General features: G+C 35.0%; 1 long non-coding RNA gene across 1 annotated transcript in view; it reads left to right on the top strand.

The window, feature by feature from the left end:
• The window catches only part of LOC125165324 (uncharacterized), a 45283-nt gene extending 20722 nt beyond the window's left edge, over positions 1-24561 (top strand). Inside the window, exons 2-3 of the long non-coding RNA XR_007152069.1 lie at positions 22546-22598; positions 24465-24561. This is a non-coding gene — a long non-coding RNA (uncharacterized LOC125165324). The remainder of the gene's footprint in view (positions 1-22545; positions 22599-24464) is intronic.
• The last annotated feature ends 251 nt before the right edge of the window (positions 24562-24812 follow it).

Genomic DNA, 24812 nt, shown 5'->3' with positions numbered 1-24812 from the left:
CAGAAGAAGAGAAATAATAAAGATCAGAGCAGAAATAAACAATATAGAATCTAAAAACTCTGTAGAGCAAATCAACGAAACCAAGAGTTGGTTTTTTGAAAAAATAAACAAAATTGACAAACCTCCAGCCAGGCTTCTCAAAAAGAAAAGGGAGATGACCCAAATAGATAAAATCATGAATGAAAATGGAATTATTACAACCAATCCCTCAGAGATACAAACAATTATCAGGGAATACTATGAAAAATTATATGCCAACAAATTGGACCACCTGGAAGAAATGGACAAATTCCTGAACACCCACACTCTTCCAAAACTCAATCAGAAGGAAATAGAAAGCTTGAACAGACCCATAACCAGTGAAGAAATTGAATCGGTTATCAAAAATCTCCCAACAAATAAGAGTCCAGGACCAGATGGCTTCCCAGGGGAGTTCTACCAGACGTTTAAAGCAGAGATAATACCTATCCTTCTCAAGCTATTCCAAGAAATAGAAAGGGAAGGAAAACTCCCAGACTCATTCTATGAAGCCAGTATTACTTTGATTCCTAAACCAGACAGAGACCCAGTAAAAAAAGAGAACTACAGGCCAATATCCCTGATGAATATGGATGCAAAAATTCTCAATAAGATACTAGCAAATCGAATTCAACAGCATATAAAAAGAATTATTCACCATGATCAAGTGGGATTCATTACTGGGATGCAGGACTGGTTCAACATTCGCAAATTAATCAACGTGATACATCACATTAACAAAAAAAGAGAGAAGAACCATATGATCCTGTCAATCGATGCAGAAAAGGCCTTCGACAAAATCCAGCACCCTTTATTAGTAAAAACCCTTGAGAAAGTCGGGATAGAAGGAATATACTTAAAGATCATAAAAGCCATTTATGAAAAGCCCACAGCTAAAATCATCCTCAACGGGGAAAAACTGAGAGCTTTTTCCCTGAGATCAGGAACACGACAAGGATGCCCACTCTCACCGCTGCTGTTTAACATAGTGCTGGAAGTTCTAGCATCAGTGATCAGACAACAAAAGGAAATCAAAGGCATCAAAATTGGCAAAGATGAAGTCAAGCTTTCGCTTTTTGCAGATGACATGATATTATACATGGAAAATCCGATAGACTCCACCAAAAGTCTGCTAGAACTGATACATGAATTCAGCAAAGTTGCAGGATACAAAATCAATGTACAGAAATCAGTTGCATTCTTATACACTAACAATGAAGCAACAGAAAGACAAATAAAGAAACTGATCCCATTCACAATTGCACCAAGAAGCATGAAATACCTAGGAATAAATCTAACCAAAGATGTAAAGGATCTGTATGCTGAAAACTATAGAAAGCTTATGAAGGAAATTGAAGAAGATTTAAAGAAATGGAAAGACATTCCCTGCTCATGGATTGGAAAAATAAATATTGTCAAAATGCCAATACTACCCAAAGCTATCTACACATTCAATGCAATCCCAATCAAAATTGCACCAGCATTCTTCTCGAAACTAGAACAAGCAATCCTAAAATTCATATGGAAACACAAAAGGCCCCGAATAGCCAAAGGAATTTTGAAGAAGAAGACCAAAGCAGGAGGCATCACAATCCCAGACTTTAGCCTCTACTACAAAGCTGTCATCAAGACAGCATGGTATTGGCACAAAAACAGACACATAGACCAATGGAATAGAATAGAAACCCCAGAACTAGACCCACAAACGTATGGCCAACTCATCTTTGACAAAGCAGGAAAGAACATCCAATGGAAAAAAGACAGCCTCTTTAACAAATGGTGCTGGGAGAACTGGACAGCAACATGCAGAAGGTTGAAACTAGACCACTTTCTCACACCATTCACAAAAATAAACTCAAAATGGATAAAGGACCTAAATGTGAGACAGGAAACCATCAAAACCTTAGAGGAGAAAGCAGGAAAAGACCTCTCTGACCTCAGCCGTAGCAATCTCTTACTCGACACATCCCCAAAGGCAAGGGAATTAAAAGCAAAAGTGAATTACTGGGACCTTATGAAGATAAAAAGCTTCTGCACAGCGAAACCACCAACAAAACTAAAAGGCAACCAACGGAATGGGAAAAGATATTCGCAAATGACATATCGGACAAAGGGCTAGTATCCAAAATCTATAAAGAGCTCACCAAACTCCACACCCGAAAAACAAATAACCCAGTGAAGAAATGGGCAGAAAACATGAATAGACACTTCCCTAAAGAAGACATCCGGATGGCCAACAGGCACATGAAAAGATGTTCAGCGTCGCTCCTTATCAGGGAAATACAAATCAAAACCACACTCAGGTATCACCTCACGCCAGTCAGAGTGGCCAAAATGAACAAATCAGGAGACTATAGATGCTGGCGAGGATGTGGAGAAACGGGAACCCTCTTGCACTGTTGGTGGGAATGCAAATTGGTGCAGCCGCTCTGGAAAGCAGTGTGGAGGTTCCTCAGAAAATTAAAAATAGACCTACCCTATGACCCAGCAATAGCACTGCTAGGAATTTATCCAAGGGATACAGGAGTACTGATGCATAGGGCCACTTGTACCCCAATGTTCATAGCAGCACTCTCAACAATAGCCAAATTATGGAAAGAGCCTAAATGTCCATCAACTGATGAATGGATAAAGAAATTGTGGTTTATATACACAATGGATACTACGTGGCAATGAGAAAAAATGAAATATGGCCTTTTGTAGCAACGTGGAGGGAACTGGAGAGTGTGATGCTAAGTGAAATAAGCCATACAGAGAAAGACAGATACCATATGGTTTCACTCTTATGTGGATCCTGAGAAACTTAACAGGAACCCATGGGGGAGGGGAAGGAAAGAAAAAAAAAAAGAGGTTAGAGTGCGAGAGAGCCAAAGCATAAGAGACTGTTAAAAACTGAGAACAAACTGAGGGTTGATGGGGGGTGGGAGGGAGGAGAGGGTGGGTGATGGGTATTGAGGAGGGCACCTTTTGGGATGAGCACTGGGTGTTGTATGGAAACCAATTTGTCAATAAATTTCATAAAAAAATACTCTATATACAGAGTTTTTTCCTCATTTCTCTCATATATTGTATAGGTGGGCATTTTCATTGTGTGTCTATTTTAGATACAGTAATTCAGATAACTAATTTTTCCACCAAATTTTTCCACCAAAAACTAAACCCTCATAGGAGTCCAAAAGTGGCGTTTCATGTCATCTTTCCTTTACCAGATAACTCAAAATTCAAATAGAAGGTCATAAGATTTTACTCAAAAATCTAACATGTTTAGCTCTTAGAACCTCACATGCAATAGACCCTCCAGACTGACTACCAAGTCACCATTTTGTGAATTTGATGGATCTGGTAGGTTATCTTTTACATGTTTATATGTTCTCAAAAGAGTATGCTCACTGCATAAACATTCAAATAGCTTATAAAACAACTAGCAACCATTGTGATGTAGAATACATTCTATTTTTAAGTGATAAATATAGATTTTGTTTAAAGTTTAGCTATTACACTAAGGATCAGTGTTGGAGTTTACATGAACAGAGGCTTCATGGAGGTGACTGCATTTGATCTTTTTATTTTTCTCAAGTGTGTGGGATTTGTTCTAGGAAAGGAATAATTTTTTTTGAGGCCTTGAGTAAATATTTATTTTACTCAAGTATTTATTTATTTCTTTATTTTATTTAACTTTTTTAAAAATTTACATCCAAATTAGTTAGCATATAGTGAAAAAATGATTTCATGAGTAGGTTCCTTAATGCCCCTTGCCCATTTAGCCCATCCCCCCTCCCACAACCCTTCCAGCAACCTTCAGTTTGTTCTCCATATTTATGAGTCTCTTCTGTTTTGTCCCACTCCTTGTTTTTATATTATTTTTGTTTCCCTTCCCTTATGTTCATCTGTTTTGTCTCTTAAAGTTCTCATATGAGTGAAGTCACGTGATATTTGTCTTTCTCTGAGTGACTAATTTCGCTTAGCATAATACCCTCCTGTTCATCCATGTAGTTGCAAATGGCAAGATTTCATTCTTTTTCATTGCCGAGTAATACTCCAGTGTGTGTGTGTGTGTGTGTGTGTGTGTGTGTGTGTGTGTGTGTATGTGTATATATATATATATATATGGATATATAGATATACACCACATCTTTTTATCCATTCATCCATCGATGGACATTTGGGCTCTTTCCATACTTTGGCTATTGTTGATAGTGCTGCTATAAACATAGGGTGCATGTGTCCCTTCAAAACAGCACACCTCTAGCCCTTGGATAAATATCTAGTAATGCAATTGCTGGGTCGTAGGGTAGTTCTATTTTTAATGTTTTGAGGAAACTCCATACTGTTTTCCAGAGTGGCTGCACCAGCTTGTACTGCAGCCAACAATGCAAAAGAGATCCTCTTTCTCCGCATATTCGCCAACATGTATTGTTGCCTGAGTTGTTCATGTTAGCCATTCTGACAGGTGTAAGGTGGTATCTCATTGTGGTTTTGATTTGTATTTCCCTGATGATGAGTGATGTGGAGCATTTTTTCCTGTGTCGGTTGGCCACCTGGATGTCTTCTTTGGAGGAGTGTCTATTCATGTCTTTTGCCCATTTCTTCACTGGATTATTTGTTTTTTGGGTGTTGAGTTTGATAAGTTCTTTAGAGATTTTGGATACTAACCCTTTATCTTATATGTCGTTTGCAAATATCTTCTCCCACTCTGTTGGTTGCCTTTTAGTTTTGCTGATTGTTTCCTTTGCTGTACAGAAGCTTTTTATTTTGATGAGGTCCCAGTAGTTCATTCTTGCCTTTGTTTCCCTTGCCTTCGGAGACGTGTTGAGTAAGAAGTTGCTGCAGCCAAGGTCAAAGAGCTTTTTGCCTGCTTTCTCCTTGAGGATTTTGATGGCTTCCTGTCTTACATTTAAGTCTTTCATCCATTTTGAGTTTATTTTTGTGTACGGTGTAAGATAGTGGTCCAGTTTTCCCAGCACCACTTGCTGAAGAGACTGTCTTTATTCCATTTGATATTCTTTAGGAAAGGAATAAATTTTAAAGGAGGTAGGCAAAGATGAGGAAGCATCATGAAAGAATTATTAAGTTATATGAAGACCAATTCTTCTATAGCAAAGACACACAGATACCCAACCCCAATATGAAAGGATATTAGAGGAGACATGCTGTTGATGTTTTTAAGACATTTTTGTAGAAAATTACTATGTATCTGCATTAATATAGTATTGTTTATTATTTTTAAAATTTTACACTAATGTTTATTATGTAAGTATCATTCATTTTTAAAAATTATTTATTTATTGAGAGAGAGAGAGAGAGAGAGAGAGAGAGAGAGAGAGAGAGAGAGAGAATCCTAAACAGGTTCCCTGTGGTCAGCACAGAGCCTGATGCGGGCTTGCACTTATGAACTGGAAAACCATGACCTGAGTGGAAATCAAGAGGCAGACAATTAACTGACTGAGCCCCCTAGATACCCCACTATCATTCAATTTGAAGTGCAACTTCATTTTTCAAACATTTTTGTGTTTAGTATTTATCTACAGTAATAAATTTAAATAAAATTCATTTTAATATTTTATAAGTATCCCATGCCTTATTTATCTCCATGTTAGCAGGCATTTTCCTTATTTACAACTGTTTTGCTATAATGGGCTACAATGTATATCTTGTCATATATGCCAAAGTTTTAGATCTATAAAAAGTTGATAATATGGGATAAAAAGTATGAACCTTACTAGATATTTACCAAATGGATTTTAAAACTCTTTTAACAATTTGTAGTGTCACCAGCAGTGTGTATCTCTTCCTATGATTCAATACCTTTCCAAAAACTAGTATCATCATTCTTTAAAAGGTCCAAACTAAGTCAGAGGTTTGGTACTATCTGACATTAAGACTTACTATAAAGCTGTGGAAATCAAGACAGTGTGGTATTGATGGAAAGAATAGACAAATGGATCAATAGAACAGAGAGCTCAGAAATAGAATATATATATATAATATATATATAATATATATATAATATGTATATAATATATATATAATATATATATATATAATATATATATATATATATGTATATATATATAAACTGATCACTGACAAAGGAGCAAAGGCAATACAATAGAACAAAGATAATCTCCTCAACAATGGTGATGGAACAACTGGACACCAACAATGGTGATGGAACAACTGGACACCATTTAGAACCGTTCCTAAAAATTAACTCAAGATAGATCATAGACCTGAATGTAAAACACACAATTATAAAATGCTTATGATAAAATGTAGAAGAAAATTGATCTTGGGCATGGTAATGGCTTTTTAGACACAACACCAAAGGTACAACCTATGAAAGAAATAATTGATAACCTAGATTTCATCACAAGTAACAACTTCTGCTCTGCAAAAGACAATAAGAATGAAAAGGTAAGCCACAGGGTGGGAAATAATATTTGCAAAAGACACAACTGATTAAGCGCTATTCAAAACATATAAAGAACACTTAAACTCAACAATAAGAAAACAACCTCATCAGTAAATGTGTCAAAAGACCTGAATAGACACCTTAAAAATTAAAATAGATAACAAGCACATGAAAAGATTCTTAACATGTCATAAGAGAACTGTAAAGCAAAACAAAAAGAGATGCCGCTACAATGGCAAAAACTCAAAACACAATAGCAAATGCTGGCAAGGATGTAAAGCAGTAAGAACTCTCATTCGTCATCTTTGGGAATGAAAAATGGTCAAGCTACTTTGGAAGACTGACAATTTCTTATCAAACTAAACTTACTCTTACATATATGATCCAACAATCTTGCTTCTTGGTATTTCCCCAAATAAGTTGAAAGCTTATGTCCACACAAAAACTTGCACGCAGATGTTTTTAGCAGCTTTCTTCATAATTCCCAAACATGCAGGCAACCAAGATGTCTTTTAGTGTGTAATAGACAAACTGTGCTAGAGCCAGACAAAGGAATATCATTCGGCACTAAAAAGAAATGAATTATCAAGTCGTGAAAAGACTTAAATGAATATGACTGACTACAAGAAACCACTCTAAAAAGGCCCCATATTGTATGACACTATTTGATATTCTGGAAAAGGTGAAATTATGGAGACAGTAGATGGATCAGTGGTTGCCAGGGGTTGTAGAGAGGGATGGATAGGCAGAACACAGAGGATTTTTAAGGCAGTGGAATTATTCTGTATGATACTGTCATGGGGGGTACACGCCATCATATGTTTGTCAAAACCCATGGATTATACAATACCAAGAATGGATGCTAATATAAACTCTGGATTTAGTGTATAATGATGACTCAATGTAGGCTTATCAATTTTAACAAAAGCCTGTTAAAATATCTCAAGTGGGAGAGGCTGTGTCTGAAGAAGAGCCCAGAATGTAATTTCTGTTTAATTTTGCTGTGAACCTAAATCTGCTTTAGAAAATTACAGTCCAATATAAAGATCAAAAACAAAGATTGCCATCACACCTAAATATAAGAATGCTTCCTTAACAGTGTAAAATACTGTGTTCAAATATTCACTTGTCTCATAAAATTTATATATTTTTCTTTTTGTAGATTGCTTGCTGAATAGGATATAATTAACTGTCTTTTATACTGCAGGCTCTCTTGCTTTCTTTCTAGGCAAAATTTTATTTGGTTACAATTGGTCATTGAAGCAATTTGGTTCTTTGTCCACTAGTTTCCCACATTTTGGAATTTGTTGACTACATAACAATGGCATTATTCAATATGTTTTTCTTTTTTTATGTCCTATGAATAAAGATAAAACTTAGAAGCTTGGTTAGATTTAGTTTTCATGTGCATGAGTGTGTGTGTGTGTGTGTGTATGTGTGTGTGTGTATGTGTGTGTTATTTGTTTTGCTTTATTTGGCATGGCTACTATTCATGTGGTGTTCTGTTTCTCCCTCAGGATGCACATAATGTTTGGTTGTCTCTATTGATATTAGCAATTATATATGATAACGGCATAGATCCATTAATTCAGACCAAAAAAGTGCTATTCTAAAAATTTTTTTTAACGTTTATTTATTTTTGAGACAGAGAGAGACAGAGCATGAACGGGGGAGGGTCAGAGAGAGAGGGAGACACAGAATCTGAAACAGGCTCTGGGCTCTGAGCAGTCAGCACAGAGCCCGACGCGGGGCTCGAACTCATGGACAGTGAGATCGTGACCTGAGCCGAAGTCGGATGCTTAACCAACTGAGCCACCCAGGCGCCCCAAAAAAGTGCTATTCTAATTAGATCATGTCTTCTTTGTATCTTAGGCAGAATACTTCCCTAAAGAGAAGGTTCCTTTGTCTAGTTATCTAGTGCTTGGTTACCCAGTAGAATAGTTAGTGGGGGAAAGATGAGATAAATGTGTGATTATTTCCTTTCTTATCAGCTTCAAAATAATGGAAAACATCTTTCAACCATAACCAATTGGTGGATGGTAGTTCTTTTTTGTTTTGTGTTTTGGTCTCATTGTAATTTCATGGTTTTAAATATATTTTGTACATTTTTATCTATTGCAAGTAATACTGATATTCAAACTTTTCATATTTTGTCCATGTGGGATCCTTTCTAAGATGACTCCTGCATCATTTTGACACAGCACTCAACATCTTTGAAACATTCTGTACTCTGTGTCATGACAATATGGTCCATTTCATCTTGATCCCTCCTGCTTGTCTTTTCTGTAAGAAGTTCTAGTTCCTTCTGATGAGAGAGAAAAAAATAATAGATGATAGATAGAGATAGATACATATGAAATACCTATATAAGACCAAATTTTATTCATTGTTAATGGTTGGTTATTGTTTCTAAGCTTTTTTCTAGAAACATACAGGAAATGTGTTTATTTTTTCTTAAAGATATTTTTATTAAAATTTCTCATGAACTCATAATGATGCATCCAATTCAAATTTAGGGCCTCCAAGGTTTTTATTTAATCTCTTTTGTATTATATATGTTTCTCTCATATCTATACTGAGAATTCCAGTTCTCAATAACACTGAGACTGTAGAATTAGACAAAGAAAACATTACTCATTTGCTTTATCCCACAGTACACGTACAAATATATCAGTATAAAAATACAAACACTAAAACAAAAATGATTGCTTAAATGTTTAAGATTTTCTTTTGCAGTTAATTTTTGTCAAATTACTATGACTTAAAGTCACTTTTTAAAAATTTCCTCTCTTTATACTATGAACAAAATACACATTTATGTTTGTATGTTTCTTGTTTTGCTTCTTTTAAAAATTTAATTCTAAAGGTAAACGTAAAATGTTTGTAGATTTCTAAAGTCATATCTACAAAACAAGGAAGTCCAGGATCTGGGTTTGCCCCTCTATGCTATTCTCTCTCTCTTCTTAGAGCCAACAGTTGTCCCCCTTAATGTTTAGTCTTCTATCGTGTACTTATTTTTGTGTTTTAATGTAAACAGATACCTCTTTCAAACTTCTGGTATGTAGGAAGGTTTCTAGTGGTTGCCTTCATACACAGTACCTTTCCACAGCATTCCTAATCCTTTTTTTGAGGGGTGGGGGTATGATCTAATGGTTCCTTATTATAAGTAATAATAAATTAGTTACTAAATTCTGCTTCCTCCTGTCCTCTCTTCCCCAGCATCTAATTTGAACCATTCAGTTTAATTCACAGTTAATAACTATAAGGTCATCAGCAAGCACATTCTATTCCCTATTCTCTTTAGAGTTTGGTAATGTTTTTCACATTTGATTAAGCCTCAATTTTGAATCAATCCCATCTCTGCATATCCTCCAATTTTCTTCATTTCCTAGAAATCATAAGTTCAGAATATTTTAAAATATTATTTTCTGAATATACCATATGTTACACTTTGAATCATATTTATTGAATATATTATCTAATTTCAGTTTCATACTTTAATGAAATGAAATGCTTAAATGAATTTGTTATAACTTAACATTTCACCCCCATCCTGTTTTTCAACTTCCGGGATCTTTTGAAATTCATTGTAGAATCTAGGGGGTTTTACTATCGGCGTGTCAAAAGAATAGAGCTCAATTTCAGGTCAAAATAAGATTCACAGCAGATGAGAACCGAAATATTGTCTACGTTATGAGAGAATGGATATGCTGGGAACTTGAAGATCTGATGGATTCCAAGGTCACTTACCAATCTTAAAAAATCTTCTCAGCTTCCAGAGATATTTTTTAAACTCCTATATAGACACAATGTTGGATGGATTCTCTACTTATTCTTAATAATGTCATACAAGTAAATAGTAGAAAACATTTGCAAAGTTTTCTTATATCAGGTGTACTTTAGTTACATAAGGCCTTTAACTCCATATTTATTTAAATACCTGTACACAGGTATAGGTATATTTTAATATATTTTATATAGAATATGATTCATTTATTCCTTTAACAAACATTTATTGAACTTCCTTTTGATACACTAGGCATTAACTTAGACTCACCCAGAAGAGTAAAACAAGACCAGACCAGCCGAAATTGAAATATCCCTGAGTTTGAAACAAAATATGTATAAAATCTTAATGGGTTATAATTACTCCATAGGCTGCAGAAAGCAGAAGCTGCCATGACCCGAGCCACAGCCTTTCTAATTCTGATAAAAGTAAGCAGCTTTTATATCATCCTTAAAATTGACAAAACAGATAATGGAGGGAACAGAATGGAAATGGTTTACTGTTGGCTACCAGGAACCCTAAGGAAAGATATGTTCTTTCCCTCACCCTATTTCATTAAGCATATCATACTATCAATATTTTCAGTTGACAGTAAGGGTGCAGCCTGAAACTTCAGCTCTGTGAAGTTTTTCAATACTACCTACTCTTCGTTCTGTCAGTCGCATGAGAAAATGTATTTATAGAAACCTATTTTTGTGTGCCTCTTATGGACCCTTCACTGGTGTTGGGGCTTGACTTAAAACAATAAGTCAGGTACAGTGCAAGCCTTATGCTATTTTACAGTCTAGGAGCAGAGGCATACAAACAAGCACTTCTAAATGCAGGTGGAATGTGACAAGTGAACCTTCCTTATAGAATATCTAATTGTAAGCAATCAAATGGATGGGGAATAAAATTCCAGGCACCTGGCTGGGCTTAAGTATTCCTATATTGTAATTTGATTTTATGGCACGGAATCTACTCTGAAACCCAAAATACGGGGTCACCCTTACTTGGCAATTGTGCACAGGGAGTGTAATATTGTGTTGGCAAGGAGAAAAATAAGAGATCTCATTCCACCTTTAACAATGTTGTAGTTCTGGCCAACAATTTAAAGAGGTTATGACGCCACTGACCTAGAAATCATAATGCAAACATAGCTCCAGCAATCGCAAATGCATATACTTGCTTTTAGAACGTTTATAATTTGTATAAGTACATTTTTAATATTCTTTACATTTTCAGTGAGTTGTGAATTAGATTTGTTTGCAATGTGCAATGGTTTAGAAAGCAGAATATCTTGTTGTTAAATAAGATTTGTATCATTATAAAAATGCACTTAAAGAAACATTTTAGTATATTGGCATAGATCATGGAACACTTCACCATTTTGTTCAGTCACGAAAGCAATTAAGAACTTTGATTTTCCACCTGTATGAGGAACTGACTGAATATCATTTCATGATTTTGGTGAAGAGTTTGAAAATCTATGTCTGTATTTGCCTGGAATAATTTTTATGGCCAATTAAATCTATTTAAAAGTATGCTAAATAAATGACAAAGATCCTTTCTTGAGGATGAAATAAAGGTGTAAATAAATCATGTATTTTGAAAACTAAAACTGAAAAAGAAACCAACAGTAACAAAAATAAATGCCATAATTATAACTCCAACTATATAATTCAGTAAATTATATCTATATGTATATATCACATCAAAGCATTTGCCTATGTTATTTGTAAGTTTAAGAGCTGTCTAACGCATGTGCTGTATAGATTAGGAACCCTGTCTTATTTTGTAGGTACATAAACATTACTGGAGTCATAAAATAACAAGGTTAGTGAGGATCAATCATAATTTTTGCGAGGTATTATAGGCTTTTTGGCATTTGATAGATATTGCACAATTAAGCATATGACATTTTTCTGCATTTGTTTGCATCAGAGTATATTTTGATAGTAAGAGAAGGAGTAATTTCTGGAGGGTGAATATGGTAGCGTGAATCTAATGGTTTAATAACAGTACGATAGAACACAGCACAGACCACACTTGTAATTAAATCTCATCTGCTTCATAAGATAGTCATCAGTACATATGTTTGAAACACAGATCTGAATGCTCTTAGATTTTAGAGAGGTTGTAGCTTTACTTCAGGATACAAGGTGGTGCTGTTTCATTTTACAAACAAAAACCACTGTTACCAAGACCTGGCAAAGCTAGAATGAGGACATCATCTCTTATAAAGAGAGCAAGCATACAGAATAAGCCAATTCCATACTGCTACATGCCAGTTATGATTTCGTTTAATGGAAAAATAGATAAGTTATATCTGTATACACTGCACAATGTAAATACAGAGCCAATAACAATATTCACCCAAGGATGAAATGTTCATTTTTCAGTAGTTTACAGGGTTCTATGGCCTGCGATATTTGCAGTGGCTGCAGAGGCCCTGGCCTTAAGGGAATAAAAATATGTGCTTTATGAAAAATGAGTGAAAAGTTAAGGTGTATTCCTAGTTCTTAGTGGCTCTTTGTACTGATAACCAACTATTTCACTGGTTTTGTAAATGAAAATCTAAGCTCATCTTTTAATTCCAAATCTACTGACCTGTACCATTAATGAAGACCAAGACTCCATTGCCGTCTATCTATTCAAATGCTAATCACCATTTGCCAACTTACTATATGTATTTAAATACTACAAAAAGTGAGGTTTTTTTCATATCAGCCTTTCTCTGTATTTATCATTACTCCGCATAGAGAATCTAAATGATAATGTGGGCTCCTCTTTCAATGTCAGATTTCCTGTGTGACATCAGTAAAATTAAATAACCTTTCTGGGCCTGATTTTTAATTCAATTATGGATACTTTAATATTAACATTTTTACAGCAGTTCTTGAGATGTTTGTAATGTTTGTAAAACAAATTGAGAGGTTATTATTATTTTTAATCATTGACATGTTTGTTTACTGAAAATCAGTAGAGAAATTTGGCTGTTTTGTGTATGTTGATATCCTTGGAAGATTTTTGATTGACATCTATAACAATTTTATCAGATGTTTCTTTATACTTCGATCTATTTATCTATTTGGTTGTTTTGTGCATGTTGATATCCTTGGCAGATTTTGGATTGGCACCTATAACAATTTTCTGAGATGCTTCTTTATACCTCAATCTATTTATCTTATTAGAGGTTTTGGCTACTAAAAAGAAAAAATAACCCAGAACCTCTGCTGAGGACTTGTGAAATGTAATTATACCCTTTACTGATTTTTTTTTCCACTCAGTCTTTTTACCCTGACATATCACTTATTTAAATGTCAGCATTAATGTTAATTTACTTTTCTTTTTATATTTTTGCATTTTCTTTACTAGAAGCTGACTCGTATTTTCAAATAATAGGGAAGAAAGAATTGCACTTTTCACTTATTTTGGCATAAAATAGACTTATTTAAATAATGCTTTATCCTCAGTTTTATGGACAGAATAGTAGACTCATTTATTGATGATAGATATATTACATAGCATTATTTATTCTATAGAGTACAGAAATATCATTTATACAACCTTGAGAAAAAGTTCTTGCCAGCATAATTTAAGTCAATGAGGGCAAAGAAAGCCAGGTAGTTCATTTTGGGAAAAAAACTCAAATAACAAAAATGTTTAATAGTAACAAACTAGGCTTAATCTGATGAAAGGAGATCACATAACCTCTGGTATTTCCCTAAAACTTAATGTCTAGATAATATGGCATGACTGTTAGAGATTTCTTCTTTTGAACAGCATCTGACGCTTTAGGGGGCACTAATGTGTAGTAATATAAATTATGTTATTGGATCACATGCAAGCCTGGATTTGAAATATAGTTCTGCCACTTGCTATAGTATGGTCGTAAGCAAATAGCCACTTTTTGAGTCTATCCCTTATGTGTCTGTAAAATAGGGATAATACTTACTTCCCTCATGGTTAGATGAATGTTTGTATGAGATAATTCATATATAGTGCTTAGCGAGAGTAAACACTCAGTAGAATTAACTAGTTAGCTAATTAGTTAATAGTTTCTCTTTCTAACAAACATTTAATTTTTAAAAATCTCCCCGGGGCGCCTGGGTGGCGCAGTCGGTTAAGCGTCCGACTTCAGCCAGGTCACGATCTCGCGGTCCGTGAGTTCGAGCCCCGCGTCAGGCTCTGGGCTGATGGCTCAGAGCCTGGAGCCTGTTTCCGATTCTGTGTCTCCCTCTCTCTCTGCCCCTCCCCCGTTCATGCTCTGTCTCTCTCTGTCCCAAAAATAAATAAACGTTGAAAACAAAATTAAAAAAAAAATCTCCCCAAATCTCCTCAAAATACTTAATTATTAACCTTGACACACTTTGTTTCCTGTCATATACATATGAAAGAAAGAAATGGTTAAAAACTACTTCGTTGATTCTAAAGAGTACAGTATTAAAGAAGGAAGGGGGCAGCATAATGTTATTGTTTACAGAGAAACCTGACAAACACTACCTTATGCGATCAGGGTTTGTTTCAACAGTGATGTCATTTTGAGGATATGGATCCTTGATGTGATCTGATGAAACATCACCTTACCTCTGTGGTCCTCACCACAGAAACCCATAACCTCAATCTAACCAGGAGATAAACATCAGACAAATATCAATTGAAGAAGAGTCAACAAAATTTCTGATGATTACTCCTCAAAACTCTCAAGACCATCAAAAACAAGCCTGAGAAAATGTTACAGCGAAGGGGAGCCTTAAGGAGACATGGTGACTAATGGCATAGAAGTAAAAAGACATGAATCTGAGTCATACTCTAATAAATTTTCTAACTTGGGAGACAGTGCTTGGACATCATTGCTACAACACTCACAGTCACCATTAACATCAGGTGATGCTATTTCGGACACCTCTACATTTTATGCAGGCATAGCGATTAAATAATGGATAGAGTGAACATTCAAGTCATTCGACTAAAATGGGATAATACATAAACTGTATTAGGAAACACTCAATTTTATTTGAATTGAACAGCGGGAAAAGAAACAGGAAAAAACAAGGAATCTGGTGATCATGAGAAAAATGTTTCTTTGTCATAGAAGAACTTATTTGCAAAAGATCAAGCTAAGGTCAAGGATTTATGAAACCCATTATGAGGTTGAATTAGTATGTTTTCTTTTTAATCTACATTTTTCAGTTTGTTACAGTATTATTTACTGTTTATAAATGATGAGGTAATTAGCTGAAAGATAGAACTTGTCAATAGACCTATAAACATGACTACCTAAGACATCTGGGTAACTGATCCTTGTTCTTATTTTACAGCCCCAAGTCAAGTAATGTACTTACATCAGGCTGTGTAAGCCTGCAGGGGGTGATAAATGGAATCTGGATAGATGTTGTGTATACGAAACCTTACCTTGTTACAGTATTTTGTATTATGTAAATTCTAAAACTGATGAGAAGCACTTAGTCCAGAAGAGATAGTCCTGGCACATATCAACTAGCTTAAATGAAGACTATTTCAGGTTTAGGAATATAAGCCAATGTATACAAGGCAGAGGGCTAGGAGGGGGACTGAAAACATCTGAAGTGACTCACACATAATTAGAATATTACTACTGGCAACACTTTGTGAAGATTTTGGGGTGCAGAATTTTGTCTTTCCATTGGCTGTAGAACATGTTAATTTCTCCTTTGTGTAACTCTGATTTTGTTTACCTTGACATTCTTTGGATAACCCTGGCTGTTGATCTCGTTTGTGTGCTAGGTCTTTTCATCATTGTGTTCCTAGTTCTGATAGTCTAATAAAGTGGAAATAAATCATAATATTCACACTTTCTTCCTTCTCATAAAGCCGTACCAATTACATTATATTTTATTGTTATGGTTTATGGCATTCATCTCCACTTTTTAAACATAATGCTTACTTTTGGTTCCCCTTGTTAGCATCTTCATTAATTTTATATTTTGGTTCATTTGTTGATTGACTGGGTCTGGTGTTTAGGAATTTATTTTTCACAAAGGGACTATACGTATTCCATTACCTGAGTAATTTTATGTTTGATAAAAATCTCTTGCTTTTGTAACTGAGTAATATCTGTTCAGTGTCCAAGGAATCTTGGGCGCCTTTTAATTTCTCTCAGAAATTTGTTCACATGGACTTTTTTCTAGTGTTGAATGTTATGAAAAGAAGTCTCAAGTCATTTTTTTCTTCCTGTAAGGGTCTTTATTTATCTTCCAGGATGACTAAAAATCCTTTCTTCATGCTGGGTATTCAATAATATAATTAGGATACGAGTCATTGTTAGCTGTACATATCAAGCTTTTCCTGGAAAGTGGTGTATCACTTGGCCTGTAGATAATTTCTTCCTTCATTTCAGACATTTTTTTTTCCTGAACTGCATTATTGAATAATTTCTGATTCTATGTGTTGAGTTCTTTGTTTCAGGAACATAAACTATCTTGATAAAGGAATATCTGAATTGTACAACTATTATCTTTTCGCATTGTGATTATTTCAAGATTTATCTCTGCATCAGAATTTCCCTTTCATTTTTTTTCTGTACAGTTCCTCAGTTTCTGAATCTTTCCACATCTTTTTCCTTTTCTTCCCCCCACCCCTTTTTTTGTTTGTTTTTTTTTTGTTTTTGGCACTCTACCTATTTTTTTAGTTTTGTAGTTTTTAAAATCACATTTTCTTCATCTCCTTCTCCTTCTTGTAGACAGAGCGTGCAGGTATGAGTAAGGGAAGGGGCAGAGGAAGAGAGAGAGAGAGAGAGAGAGAGAGAGAGAGAGAGAGAGAGAATGAGTCTCAAGCAGGCTCCACTCTCATTGCAGAACCCGATGTGGGGCTCAGTCTCATGAAGGGTGAGATCCAGACCTGCGCCGAAATCAAGAGTCTCATGCTTAACTGACTGAGCCACACTGAGACCCCTTATTTTCTTTTTTAAACTCTAATGTTGTGTGTCTTTTTTTTTTTAACTGATTGCATGCTCTTACTTAGCTGTTCTATACACCACGCTCTCCTTCACACCAAGATCAAAATTTTCATGTGACTCATTTAGGGCTCTACTAGATTTAATAATAAAGAAACCCCCAAAATACAATTGCTCAAACCAGAGAGACTTTTTATTTCCCATTTAGCTAACAGCTCCGGGTGGATGTTCCAGGTTAGTTGGTGGCTCTCCCTATGGGTAATTCATGGACTGGGGCTAATGGAGACTCTGGGTCTTCAACACACAGCTTTCAAGTTCACTGTAGTCACCGTCATCTTATCAGACAAAAGTGGAAAACATAAATACCCAGGGCCAGAGAGTTTCCCTTAAGCAAGAAAGATACATATTCTAAATTTTCTTTTTAATGTTTGTTTATTTTTGAGAGAGAGAGAGAGAGAGAGAGAGAGAGAGAGGCAGAATGCAAGCAGGGGAGAGGCAGAGAGAGAGCAAGACACAGAATCCAAAGCAGGCTCCAGGCACTGAGCTGTCAGTACAGAGCCCAACACAGGGCTCGAACTCACAAACCGCGAGATCATGACATGAGTGGAAATAGGATGCTTAACCAACTGAGCCACCCAGACACCCCACGTATTCTAACAGTAGCAGTCAATCATACCTTTTATTCCTTGGCTTTCCTTTTTTTCTAGATTGAATAGTTATAATTTTTTTATTCTACGGTGTATTTGTATATTTCATACATCATTTTATTTGAATGATACTTGGAGAACTCTGCCCTGATTTTCTCCTTGTGCTGATACATTTTGTTCAGTTTCCCCTTGACTTTCTTCTGAGACCTGTTCAGTATCTCTCTGAACTAACTTTTGGGGACACATTTTATATTCCAACCACATTTCTTAGACACTATGTCTTTAAGCAAGGGGGCCTGGAAGGAAGTTATAAACAATACCATGAAGCTCTAATCTTTTTTTTTCCTTTGTCATCATCTTTTGAGGTTTGTAGTATCAGATTGTTCCCTTTACTTTTTTTGATAACTGCAAATATTTTAACTTTTTTATTATACGTATATTTCACTGAGGAAAAGTAGTATTTATTAGGCTTTGATAAATTACCATGATCATTACCAGAAGTATTACTATAACTAATTTTTACTGTGTTTTCCTATTTTTGTATAGGATATGAGAGTTCACACTGTTAACTTATTTGCCATTGTAGTGCAAACAATGTGTATAACAGTGTCTGAATAGTAAACTGTCATTGCTGTATACCTCAACCAATGGGTGATACATGAATAGTCATCAACTTGCAGATATAAGTTCCAGTTTGGTGTTTCAAGGGAACTAAATGCCCACGCATTAAGTGAAGTATGCCTGAGGCCTGTCTTCCAAATGATAGTTTAAGGAAATTCTCTACCCATCATCCAGCCTTCCAGTGGAAATCAACACCCTCTAGATGAATTTTATTTCCCACACTGGAAAAACAGCTGGAAATAATTTCTACCTTTTGTGGCATTTATTATTTGTTCTACAAATGTAGGTGAAGTCCCTTAAAGGGAAATATAATTTATTTTATGACTTTGAATTCTCAAACTTCTAAAAGCAAAGAATTATTTTAGTGAATGAATGCACTGTTCCTAACTCTACACACAAAGATTCATTAAACAGAAAAAAAAAAAAAACTTACCTAGTTTTCTCCAAAATTTTGATACTATCTGCTTCTAGGCCTAAGCTTACCTTTAAATATCAAAGTACAAATACAATATAAAAATATTACTGTTAGACACACTCATAAACATCAAAATAAAAGGAGGAAACTTATAAAAATAGTTTCCTGTGGACTACAACAAACAGGAAATCTTTAATTGAGAAAGTGAAGTCTCTAAGAAAGGACCCATCATGAAACTGAAGCTTTAGTTACACATAGAGCAACAATGCTGTGTCTAGAATACAAGTTCCAAACTTGGATTTATGATTGCTGTGTGCAATGTATTCCTTATATACTATTTTTTTTCTTTTGCTCTGGTTTCATTTTTATAGACTGTCATGTACTATATATGAACTCATTTTTACACTAAACCCTTTGGCAAACTTACCTCAGTATTTAAGGAATTGCCTGTCTATTTGAGAACTTGGCTTGAAACAACAAAGGGGCAAATGGTAGAAAGATGGCAAAAATCTGCTTTCTAGATCAACAGCCAATGAGCAGAAAATAGACATGTACACACAAGTTAGGCTGAGTATCTAAAATAAGTTATGCTTAATTATAAACTCTGTAAATCTCTCATTTGCATTGAACCATAGGTTTTGTCAAGCTTTTGAGTCTGCGAGGCAAGAGGGGGATGGGGCTGTCCCCCACTCAGGAAGGCCCAAACCTCAGGACTGACTCTTCCTTTAGGAATTTTACCCATGATTTGTGCATCCTTGATCATTTGCTCCTTTTTTCAAAGTGACTTTTTCAAAATGCTGTTATTTTGGTCTCAGTGGTTTACAAAATTGGGTTAACTTCTCTCTGAATTCCTTAGATTACAATCATACAAGTGCTTACATGATAGACATATTTCTATCACTGGAAAGCTAGTTTTCATAATCACATAATGCACTTGTTACAAATATAACTTCACATATGTAAAACTACCTATGGCACTCCTGTAGATATGTTCCTCCCATACATATCTTCATCTCAATTGATGGCAATAGTTCATTCTAAGATCACTTTTAATCCATCCAAAAATTCTGATGGCTCTATTTTCAAAGTATATCCAGAATCTGAACACTTATTACCACCCCAATATTGCCACCCTGGGCCAGACCAACAAGAGCTCCCGCCTGGATTATCACACAGCGTCCTCTCTGGTCTCACTGCTCCCATGTACAGTACAGCATCCTGTTATGTTTGAAAACATGGTTACACTGTGTCACTCAGAAGGCCCTCTCACAAAGTAAAGGAATACAAGCTCCTTTTAGCTGTGTATTATGATCATTAAAGGCTTCGATCCAGTAGGTAAAAGTTTAGATATTTGTCTAGTAGATATACACAGCACCAAACAAAACATATGTTCCGTGTTTAAAGGCACCGGCTAAAGAGACAGACCAATCCGAATCCAAATTCAATTTCCACTATCAATTATCATCAATTATGACTTAAGAAATCTGATTAATGTCTCCAAATATCAATATTCTGATACATAAAATGGGATCAAAACAATGTCATAACATTTTATGTGACTATAACAATGTATAGGATTGGTATATCAAAGTCTAACCAGGAAGAAAGAAACCACCTAAAATGTTTATAACAGGGTATTTAAAATTTTTTTTACATTTATTTATTTTTTAGAGATAGAGACAGAGTGCGAGCGGGAAAGGGTCAGAGAGAGACTGAGAGAAGGAGAATCTGAAGCAGGCTCCAGGCTCTGAGCAAGAGTTCAGCACAGAGACAGATGTGGGGCTCGAACCCACAAACCGTGAGATTGTGACCTGAGCCAAAGTCAGATGCTCAACCAACTGAGCCATACAGGTGCCCCTATAGCAGGTTATTTAATTCTGGGAATTAGTTACAAAGGTGTTGTGGATTTGGGGAAGCCATAAAAGTGATTATGACCTAACCCAGAGATTAGCAAAAGTGGGAAGTTACTGTCACCCTTAAACTGGAGGACTAAATGTTGGTACTAGTCAGAATCATTATTTCAAAGCTCGAACCACAGTGGGCCAGATATAAGCTTAAACAGAAAATACTGCCCAACAAAGATGAAGGTGAAAATAACCTGGCATTTCCATTCTCACTACACTCTAAAAATCCCACCAGTGTCTCCACTGTCCAATGCAGCTAGAAGCCAACTGACAGTGGTCCTGGGAAATGTACCTGGGAAATGGATGAAGAGGTGAGCCCCTCTCATAAAGAATGGAAAATGGGAAGAGGGATGAGTTTGGGAACAATTGGTCCCAAGGGCTAGCATGGTCTATCACCAAAGATCTTAAAATTGGCTATGTAGTCTAGAGGATACTTAAATGTTCATGCAAAGCATCAACTTTAAATTGCCGTGGCATGGAGGGTACATTATCTAGGAGGATAGAGGAAGTTTGTTTTTATGGGCTGGGGTTCATAGATGCCGAAATTAACACTGACTTGAATGTCAAGGTAAATACTTCTACTGCATCTCTGATATTGGTCTTCTTAATGAGAATAAAGAGTACATATAACTAATTGTCATCCAAGAGAGGATATTAGTAGTCAGATTTTGGGAAAAAATAATTGCACATTATTTGAGGTGATTTATTGACTTCAAAATGGGAAGAAGCCATTGAGACATCTGAGTTATAGACATGAGACAAATCTAAAGAAGACAACCTAAATCCTTATCCAGAAATGAAGAACAAAAGCTACTCACTGATGTAGATACACTTCACCCTTTAATGGCTTTCGTTCATGATCAATGGGGAAAATAAACCCTGTAGGATTTTGAATTCATATTTATTCTGTTGATGAATATATATTTTTATATGTTAATGAACATAAACTTGAAATGTTAAGCATATCTTGGAAACATATTTTTGCTAATTTACACATTGCCTTGCATCAGGGTATTGTTGACTTTCCATTAAATAATTTGAAAATTCGGGTACTACATTTGAAATGCTTAACATATTTAGTTAGGAAGTAAGTTCAGCCTTGTAATATTGTAATGACTTAGCTTTGCAGGTATCTCAGATAAAAAAGATCAGTGAACCAGAATTCTTTCTTACTGTGTTGACACAAAGTCCGAGTCACGTACATATCTCCAAGACAATTCTGAGAAAAATACATCTATTGCCCAGAAACTCAGTGTCAGTGAAATTAAGAACCAAATGTTTGTATGCCTACAAAGAAATTTTTGCTTTGACCCATTTTCTACCTATAATGAGGCAAAATCAGGTGGACCTCAAATGTTTTAGGTTGGTTTGGATAACTCAGCATATATATCCTGCTATTGTAATTAGCAGCAGTGGTTTAAAGTTTACAGAAGCAAAAACATGAAACTAAAGCTCTGGGTTAGAAATTAAGTTAAGAATAAAAGAGGAAATAAATATTTAATTAATGCAGAATCAAAGCTCTGGCAGTGAGATGGGGTCTTTATTATTACAGATGAAGCTTTCTAAAAGTAAGGCTACATAAAATGTATGAACCCTATTTAATTTTGTTAACATGAGGTTAAATATCTTTGAGATTATAATAGGGTATCTTGTCTTCTGTGCTTGCATTCTAAAGTATCAACAAAAATATGGCTGTATTTCTTCCTAGAATAGTTGATTTGAAGCCCTGTGTTTTTGTGAAAGAGCTTGCAAATGAACTCTACAAAATTGTAAAGTGGAAGATAATATTAAGAGGAAATACTTATCGTTGCTCATTTATTTTCAGTGAATATGCCCACATATGTCTCCTTCAGGATGACATACAAACAACATTGACAAGTATGTAACATTTTCTTTTAACCTAAATTCTAAGCCACGATTGTTGCTGACCTTTCTTTCATTTTTCTTTCTTGAAAATTATAAAACCGAATTTGAATATTTTAGTACATTTAGTGTTGCCTGAATGAGAACATCATTCAGTGAGGTCTGAGGAAAGTTCCAAAACATCAATCAGTTTATAGTCTTCAGGCAAATTCTGTCACATTTTCTGTTAATGTCTTTCTAAACCTGTTCCGATTCAGAGTATGTAATGTGAAGTGAAATAGCTTATTACAAAGTGCCACTAATTATATGCCACCGTAACTGTATTATTTTAAGTTATTGTATTCCTTAGATTTAAATGATCTCTAATGTGTTTAAAGTTAATATTTGATGAAAACTTGTTAATATTTAATAGTTTGCCTACTGCAATAGATTCTATGGAAAATGGGAGTATATCATATGATCATCTTTGAATGAATAAAGAGAAAATCTCAAATGATCTTTCCTTTGTTCAGTCATACTTCACTATTTTTAAGACTTGAGATTTTTCAGTTCACAAATTTACTAGATGTGAATTTGAATACATTTATAATGTTCATGTTTCCATTTTGGATGTGATTTGTTATTTTATTTTGGTTATCTTTTAGAAATTTCAAAATTTACTGTCAGTGTGCATTTTTTTATAGTAGGAAACTACTTCTTAAGAGTTTGCCAATAAAATACTGATGAAAAATTGATGATTTTTTTTCTTTTCATTTATCTGGAATCCATTTATTCATCAAGGTGGTAACTTCACCAATAACTCATTGGAATAGTCTACGATTTTTAGGGAAGAATTATGATTTTAACAGGAAACCACAGGGGAAATTTAAATTATTTGTCTTTTAAAAAGTAGAACATTGTGATTTAGGGCAGTTAAAGAGTTCTGGGAGTGAGAACATCAAATGTAGTGCTAGAAGTGTAGTTACATGGTTTAAGAGAATGACTTGAGTATCATAAAGCCTGAATCTCCTTGGATTCTGATTTGTTTACACAGATATTCTTTCAACTCATGCTTAATAATGTGTTGTTAAAAATAAGTTGGCTATTAAAAAAGTAAGTTGACTATATTTTTATCATCAAATGGCAAAATTTCTTAGCTTCATCTCTTACCCCATGCACAGGCTGGGGAGGAAATAGGTAACAATTGCCTTCTAAGTCCTTTTTCTTTTGGAGAACTTAAGTTTTTGGAAGGAAAAATAATAAATAATCTAAGGGGCATCCTGGTCTCTTTGTAACTAACTGGGGCCTGAAACAGGACAGCAAATACCTTTCTGACTTTCAAGTCTCAATTCTCTGATGTCTCCTTAGAATTGGGATGCTCTTGTAATGAGCAGTGATGCATCAGCAATACATTTAGATTTTCTATTTCTCAAGAACTTTCACTCAAAAACCTATATCAATATCTTAAATACACATGAAGAGCTTGACAAAAAAAGCCTGCGATTTTGAATAGTAATTTTCAAAGTGCTTTTTTGTACATTATTCCATTTGTTACTCAAACTTATAGAGTTTCTCATGAATATAGATTAGAAAAGCTGTACTTTACAGAGAAAGAAATTGAAAACTCAGAAAAATGGTTTTCCAAAATAAATGAAGTGCTCTTAGAAATGTGTTGTTTTGATTTTGGATTGAAGACACTGCACCAGATACCTCACTAGGCCATGGTTAGCAGAAATCCCAGTGAAACGGATACTGCTTGCCAATAATGGGAATTCCCTCTCCATAGAATATTTCTGTCACCTGTGGAAACACTAGCTTCCCTTTAAAATTCCACAACTGGGAATAATCTCTCCTTTTCCCATTGTATTCTTTCATCGTGGAAATTTTTGTTTTCTCTTTCAGGACATGAGAATTACTTATATACCTACTTCCCCCGGACTGTGAAGTCTGGGACCAGGATTGATGTATCTTTTTGTCTCTCATAACATCTAACAAAGTGTTTTTCATATGGTAATGCTTAAAATGTGTTTGTTTATTGAATAAAACATGTCAGTACGATTTTGAACATCTATAAGAAAAGAAAGTAATGTGAGACAAAGTAATGTGGATAAAACAAACGTAGCAAAATATTAGGAAACTATCAGAAATGCAGCAATAATGTTTTACCAATTTCTCCAACAAGCTATGCAAATAAGTCAGTCATTTAAACTGAATGACATTTGTGGAAGTATAAAACCAATGAAAGGGTCT

Source organism: Prionailurus viverrinus, chromosome B2 (genome assembly GCF_022837055.1).
Source record: "Prionailurus viverrinus isolate Anna chromosome B2, UM_Priviv_1.0, whole genome shotgun sequence".
Taxonomy (NCBI): Eukaryota; Metazoa; Chordata; class Mammalia; order Carnivora; family Felidae; genus Prionailurus; species Prionailurus viverrinus.
Note: the sequence above shows the minus strand (reverse complement) of the source record. Positions and strands in the feature narration are given on the sequence as shown.